Source organism: Filicampus tigris, chromosome 8 (genome assembly GCF_054856515.1).
Source record: "Filicampus tigris isolate MCC_2025a chromosome 8, RoL_Ftig_1.0, whole genome shotgun sequence".
Lineage (NCBI taxonomy): Eukaryota > Metazoa > Chordata > Actinopteri > Syngnathiformes > Syngnathidae > Filicampus > Filicampus tigris.
Window position 1 is genome coordinate 4162013 of NC_141224.1, and position 7988 is coordinate 4170000.

Below are 7988 nucleotides of genomic sequence, written 5' to 3' on the forward strand. Positions count from 1 at the left end.
TTCGCATCGTGTGTCGACACACACGCATTTCCCACAACGCACACACATGTACACACTTGCCAACACACGCGTTCAGCCATTTCGTACACACGCGCGGCCATCGACAACACGCGGACACACGCGTAGCCGTTTTGCGTGCGTGCATACACACACGCGCACACACACACGCACACGCGGCTAACAAACACGCGCACGCACGCACGCACGCACACACGCACGCACCTCTCCTTCCCCTGCTTGATCTGATTATTTTTCCCTTCACGTTTTGTCCCAATAGCAAATTACCAATTCTATGAATTGCAAAGCAGCCTCCGAGACGCTGAGGGGGTATACACACACACACACACACACACACACACAGACACACGCACGGAGAGAGAGCGAGTGAGAGAGTGAGTGAGGGGGCTGGGGGGGGGCGCAAAGATTGAAAGGGATCTTTTGCAAACACAATCACGTTCTTAAATGGAAATGCGGGGCTTTAAACAAATCTTACATCTCTGGCGTTGCATTCGCCTTAAAAGTCGGCAATGGGCCGCACGTTCCCCTCCTTGCGCTCCTCCTCGCGGACGCCTAAGTGCTGCCATTTAAATCTTTTTTTCTACTTCTTCTTCTTCTTTACACACGTCAACCTTCTGGCGTTGTCGATTTATTCACAGCAGCGTCGCGGCGCGCGCGTCATTTTTGGGGACTTTGAAAGGTAAGGCTGAGCGCTCGTCTGGCGTGTCCACACGTGCAAGAAAGTGGTTGGGTGGGTGGGGGGGCGGGGGGGAATAAACGGAGGGGGGGGGGTTGATGGTCACAGGTGCTCGTCGTCATCGTCTGGAAAAAGGCGTGGTTTATAATGCGCGGCATGCTTGAGGCTCAATTTATGACATTAGCGTGTGCTTGTAGTGGCGTTTGTAGTTTGTAGTAATTTGCAGCTTTAATATGTTAGGATTTGCGTGGTTTGAGTTATTTTGGTACAAATGTGACAAAACTGACGTTTTCCAAATATTTTTGGACAACGGTGAAAGGTATGATTTATGGCCACCCGCCCCGTCTTGTGTGAGAGCCATTTTCAGAGTAATTTGCACAATGAATTACAATGATCAAAAATGTTTTTTTGTTGGCTTTTTTAATTGAAGTATTATTTTTGTGACTGTGTTTTGTCTGCTGTCACTCCGCAGTGTTGTGCGTACTATGTTTGGAGAAGTGAGTGCTTGGTTAGTTGGTAGTTGTGCTCTTTGTGAATTTTCTTTAGTTTGACTGAAATTCATACATTTATGGACTTAATGTGTTAGGTAAAACCAATGGGGGAAAAAAAAACACTGAGTTGCAATTATTAAAAAAATATTTGAAAAAATGTGACAGTTTTTTTTCTGAGGACTTTTAAAAAATTCAATTTAATTGATCTGTACTGGAGTACTATGATGAAGCTCTGGCACGCCATTTGCATGAGCTTGTCGTGGAGTTTATGGTCTGGCGAATGGCGTGATTTATGGCCACCGCGTCCTCCTTGACAGTACATTATGTCACTGGACATGGAATTGTCGTGCACAGTGCTGATTGACAATGTCAGGTCGCCCCACAGTATTGTGTGTCTCTTGCAGATGAGTTATTTCTGTGCATTTTCATCTTTTCATTTTGTCGGTAACTCCTTTTCGAATTTACACAACGTTAATTTCACAGCTTTTTAGGACTATTCCATTATTTAGTAATTTTGTGTGCCTATGTGTTTTTTCTGGGGGCGGGGGGGGGGGGTCATTTGTCGCCCCCATTCTCGCGGGCCGTGTCTATAAAAAGCACGCCGCATAGAGTCACTCTTGTGTGTGGTAGGAAAAGCCACATCCAGATGCTCAGCAGAGGGGGGCGGGGGAGGTGGGGGTGTTTTGTGGAGGAATCGCGCCCCCGTACCCTCAACCCCGTCCCCCTCCGGTGCATTTTTGCCGTGGCCAAGCACGTCTCCATGGTGCGCGCCATGAAAGGGAGCCCACAGAAGTGGATGACAGGCCGTGTGCATCGTGGCTGAGGATCAATCTGGGAGATGATGAGCAGGAAAAAAAAGTAGACGGGACTGGAAGGGGTGTTCTTGGGGAGTGACTAGTCGCCCCCCCCACCCCAAATATATGAAGCTCTTCTTTGTTGGGTCAAATTCTCCGCAGTGTCAATTTATAGTTTCTTGCATGACATGACTTGACATCAGGGCAACATGCAGGATGTGAGCAAAATAGAGGGGAGGGAAATGGTGGATTCACTGACCAGACCAGTGCAAAAGTCCTCCACAGTCCACCGACGTGTTTTTCAAGATACAAGCCGTCACTTGGCCCAAATTTCTTGTCTTGTGTTGGGAGCAAAAATGTGACTCATAATCACTGTGGTGGCAGTGAACATGAGCACAAGATAGTCGACAATTGCCGACTGCTTGCTTCCAGCTGGTTTTTGCCATTCCCAGTTGAAGTTTCAACATAAAACTAAGAGAACTACATGTTGCGTATTTAGAGAAAAGTCAAGTCAAAAACTTTACGAAAATGCGTTCTATGCGCCCTCGCTTGTCTAAACACAGCGTTCTGATTACTATCGCGCTTACGGACTATGAAGTGAACACGAAAATCCGCCCTGAGGGCACTGTGATGTCATTTTCAGTCAACAGCAGGTGGTAAAATGGCCGCCCCCTGAGATGGATGAAAACAAGTAGATTTTGCTGCTTAATTCATATTACACCAAGGCAATATTCACCGGAATATCGTTTTTAGATTAGCGCAAGACAATAAGAAGAATATTATAGTCAAGAGAAATTATGAAGTTACTTCACCTTTAACCATGACATAAAACTAATAGAAGTCCGCTAGCTTAACGCTAACGCACAATGCAAGCTAGCAGTGCTAGTAAATAAAATGATTTTCAGATAATCAGTTTTTGCCTTCTACTTTCTAAGAATCATCAAACCGTGTGAGTGAGGAGGTACTCATGGTATGACAAAGAAGGTTGGGAAATACCGCTTTAAGCTACGGATATTAGAACACAAATGATAAAGCAACAAATGTGGACAGGCTTAACTTGGAGCCTTCAAAATAACACAAAAACACAAATATGTTTGATTTAGTAATGTTCGGGATTATTTGCTACACAACAACGGCAATAAAAAGTTTTTTCAGTGCTCGATTTAAAAAACAAAAACTTTCATGACTTATTTGACCCTCGTCTCAAGGACAAAAATAGGCAAACATTTGATTGGAAGTGATTTTTTTTTTCTAAAATACTTTCCTCAGGTAAGTCCAAAGTATGACTTTTTTCAAAGGGTCTCATTAGATATTTAAAGTGAAGCGCCCACCCCCTCCCAAACCACCCAATCCCACAGGGGACGTTTCCTTTCCATGTTTACATTTTTTAAATTCTCCAATAGATAATTGTGTGTGCCTGTTCTTTGATAGACATGCATAATAGGAACCCAAATATGCAAAAAAAAAAAAAAAAAGTCTGTTTGCACATCCATTTTTTGAAGACCAAATATGCGCTTTTCAGGTAACTTTTCTTTCCTCTCTCTCATTTTTTTTTTTTTTTTGACTAATGAACTCCGGCTACTCTGCCAGCATTCCCTGGAGAGCTGCATGGTGGGAGAAGGGGGAGCATGGTGGGGTAGTGTTGGGGTGTGTGTGCTTCCCTCGTGGTGGGTATGCAAGGTGCGAGTTTCTTCCTCTAACTCTCCACTAATTAGACGGGGTCTGAACACACCACCATGAATATTCATGCCAGGCACCGGCGCGCAATTAGTCGTCAGAGTTCCCAACTTGAAGCTCCAAACAAGGAGGCGGCCGACTCGCATAAGAACAGGCACCCGTGATGACTAAACCGCCCGCCCCCCCTTCCACCAACCCCATGCTCGAGCACTCTTTGAGCCCACCCACCCCACCCCGACTTCCACTCGGAATGCTTATGTCTGCGACTCCCCTTCTCAACGCTGCCACCCACCCGAGTCCACTTCATGTAAACCCACATGTTGGGAATAGGATTAATCCAATTAACCAGCTCCGTCACCTCCAAATGGGGCCAGATTCCTATTTAGACATTCATCATTGTATTTATCGTCATATTTAATGCAACACACGTCTATAAGAAATTCTAGGTAAGGTTACGCCCCAATATTTAAGTTATTATTGCAATATTTGCTCGATTAGTGCCCTTAATTCATAATTCAGGTTTCCCCATTGAATTGTTAGCCGCTGAGTCTGTTAGAACATGTTGCTAACCAAAACAGCAGCACCTACAAGAAGCTCAAAAGTGTGTGAGGTTTGTCCGCATGTTGCAAACAACTTCCCCCTGACCTATTAATACACATGTACAGCAAAGAGGTAAATACTGAGCCCATGAAACTCTGTTGCGAGTCAAAACAGCAGCATCTAATAACGTATAGTGGATTTAAAAAGTCTACACACCCTGTTCAAAGGCCAGGTTTTTGGAATGAACATACATTTTTTCAAAACTTTTTTCACTGTTCATGTGAGCTATAACGTTTACAACTGAAAAAAAGTCAATAGAGAAAATAAAACTAACAACTGAGATAACGTGCTTGCGCAAGTGTGCACATCCTCATAACTGGGGATGTGGCTGTGTTCAAAATTAACCAGTCACATTCAAATTCATGTTAAATGGGAAGCAACACACACCTCCCAGCATTTGAAGCATCTCTGATTAACCCCAAATAAAGTTTAGTTGTTCTAGTTGGCTTTTCCTGCCATTATTATTTTTGGTGCTTTCAAGTAAATAAACCCCCCAAACCTACAAACAATACGAAATGAGGTCAACATAAGATGAACTCCACAAAATTGTATTTTTTTTTTTCAAACCTTTTATAAAAAGATTTTTTATATGAAATTTTAGTATGTTTGTTTTTAATTTTCACTGAAAATATTAACTTTAAAAACGTTTTTTTTGAAATGTTGAATATTTTTTCCAGAATCATGACACATCATTCATACAAAATCTGACTAAATCCCTCTGATAATGCAGTCCAATAAATTCCTACAAAGCATCACTCTCCACACGCTCTAAATCCAGAAACTGTGTCCCCTCAGCGCAAACTCGTGCCCCCCCTCCCCCCCGAAGACTTCCCGGTCCACCTGTGACGCGGCCTGCATGTCCATCCTCTCTGCGCCGAGGAGGCGCAATCCTCTACTTTGAATTCAAGGTGATTCTTATCCCCGACCCCCTCCTGGCCCGACGTGCTCGCCTCTTGCCTCCATAAAGACATGTTTATGTATGTGTGGTGTGTGTGCGTGTGTGCAGAGGGGAACATGCTTTTTTTTTTTTTTTTTTTTAAGGGTCGGGTGAAGATAAGCAGAGGAATTTCAGGCCGGTGAATATGGATTGGGTCTCTACTTATAGAGAACAGCACTGATAGAGAGGTAAACAGCTCCTGGCCAAGGAAGTGGGAAGACAAGTGGGTGTGTGTGCGTTTGTGTGAAACACTTTGAGGCCTAACTTAACATCCATTTCTCTCTTTCTCGTTCACTCGCCGGCTTTATTTATTCACGAAAGCACTGAAGGCGAGGGGTACTTGCTGGTTACTTAGTCTGTGAGTAGGACTGTGGAAAACAGGTTTCCAATCAACTGCCTAGATGGGCTGCGGTAGAAGAGAATAGGGGAAGTAAACAGTACAAGAAAAAGGGTTATGTGGGACTATTCTGAACGTGGAAAAAAAAATAATCGTAAATATCGGGTTGGTCTGTACACGGCAGCGACCGGCAGAACTCCCCTTCAACTAATGAATGCCCAAACTGTTTGCTGTCTAGACAGGCTGCTGTACCAATTGTAAAAGGAAAAAAATGACAAGTTTGGCACAGGTGCCCTATTCTGAACAAAATACATTGCAATAATTTGCACGGAATAGTGGAGACCCCCACCCCCAACTAATTTAGCCACAAATTGTTTGCTGCCTAAACAGGCAGCTGGAGGAACTGTAAATAAACTGGACAACAGATACGTTTGTTATGAGACTATTCGGAACTAAAAAAATTACAAATACGTTCAAATCAAATATTATTCTGTACGTGACAGTGACTAGGAAATTCGACTATTGCAATATTTTCTACTTGGTGAGGCCCCGCCGCCTAACGAAGCTCGACGTTTTTTGCTGCCACGAAAGGCTGCTGTCGAAATTGAAATCAGAAGTAAACGGGACAAGAGGCAAGTTCCTTGCGGGATCATTTTAAACCAAAATTGAACAAAGCTTGTCATAAATATCACACTAATATCACGGAACTCAGGTAAACAGAGTGTGCTACCTAGACAGGTTTGGTCTTGGTTAGTGAAGTTGTAGCGTGTTGTCTAGCATGTACAGATTGGCCTTTAGAGAACGCTATCTGTTTTTTTTTTGTCATCTTCATTCAACTTCCTTGCTCCACTGATGCAACCCGGCGTCCGTTTCTCTCTCTCTCCCGCTGACAGATCCTGCCAGGCTGATCCACCGACAAGTTGCAAACCCCGACAGGACACAGCGGGAGTGAGTCGACGCCCATCACGTATCTTGTCAAAATACGCGTGCTGCCACTGCGCCCGCAGCTCCGATGCAAACACATTCACCCATTTCCTTTTGTGCGTGTGTGTGAAAGCAAGCGTCCGCGTAGTGTTCGCTCATGTTGCAAATATACAGTAGTTACTTATTACTCGATTCCTCTTAAAGCGGCGAGTAGCTACCCAGTCGTATTTTTTTTGCATCTGTGAAAGAACATTTTCTTTTTTCCCTGAGCCCAGAGAAAGCTGAAACGAGGAGTGAAAAGGACATGCGAAAAGTTTGCTAAGGGGCCGCTTTACTCCAAAGAATAACAACACAAAAACATAACAAAGCTACTTTTAAGTATTAAAATAGTCTCCACTTGGCAGCAACCATAAATAAAAAACAGGTTTCCATTTTACTGCCTAGATGGGCTGCTGTAGAAATTGAAACTGGAAGTAGGCAGAACAAGAGACAAGGACTCAAATTACATTGCAATATGCCGCTTCTGACAATGACCTGGAGAAGCCTTCCACCTAATTAAATGCTTTGAATATTTAAAAAAAAAAAGAAAAATTAATTGTTTGATGCCTAAACGGTTAGAAACAGAAAATACATAGCAAAATTAATATGTACGGCATTGGACTATTCTGAATTTGAGGAAAGAAACTGTACTTGGGAATGACCCGAGAGGCGCCCCCAACTAATTGAACCTAGTCAGGCTGTTGAAACAGGAAGCAAACAGGACAAGGGAAATATATATATTTTTTGAACCAAAACAAATATTGCAGTAGTCTATACTTGTCAGGACACTGCAAAGGCCTCAACTGAGTAAGCCCCAACACGAGTCTATTGCCGAAATGGGTTGCTGTAGAAATTGAAGGACATAAACAGGAAAACGTTTGTAAGGGACTACTCTGCCCAATCAGAAAAAAATAAAAAAAACACCTGAGCTACTTGGAAAAACGGTTTGCTGCATAGACAGTCAACTGTAACTGTTGAAATTGAAACAGGAAGCGAACAGGACAAGAGAAATATTTATTCAACTAAAACAAATAGAACCCTGCCATTAATATTGTAGAAATTGCTACTTGACAGCAAACAGGGAAAGGCCCGCCCACTAATCAAGCCCCAAACGTTTTGCTGCTTAGACAGAAAGCAGATGAAGTTGAAACCGGATGCAAAAATGACAAGTTTTGTTGAGCAGCTATTTTTAAATACAAATAAATAAAGCTAGTTTCAGTCGTCACTACTTGACTGCTGACTAGCGGAGGTTAGCCAACCAATTTAGCCCTAAATTGTTTGCTGCCTAAATGGGCTGAACTGAAAGTAAGCAGAAAGGAAGCGATTCTGAAAAACATAAAACAAAACAATTTTTTTTTTTGAAATGTTCCGCTGTGGTGTAAATATACATCCCGGGTTTTTGTACGTTTTCAGCTGAAAACTTTGTCACGTACAAAGTTAGCCTAGCGACGCCCAGGTGAGCGGGGCCCCCTTCTCCCAAGAGCCTCAGACCCTC

At 43.2% G+C, this 7988-nt stretch overlaps 1 long non-coding RNA gene across 1 annotated transcript in view; it reads left to right on the forward strand.

Annotated features, from left to right (window-relative positions):
- The first annotated feature begins 446 nt into the window (after positions 1–446).
- The window catches only part of LOC147143108 (uncharacterized), a 24731-nt gene continuing 17189 nt past the window's right edge, over positions 447–7988 (forward strand). The window contains exons 1-2 of the long non-coding RNA XR_015087933.1: positions 447–697; positions 6424–6478. This is a non-coding gene — a long non-coding RNA (uncharacterized LOC147143108). The remainder of the gene's footprint in view (positions 698–6423; positions 6479–7988) is intronic.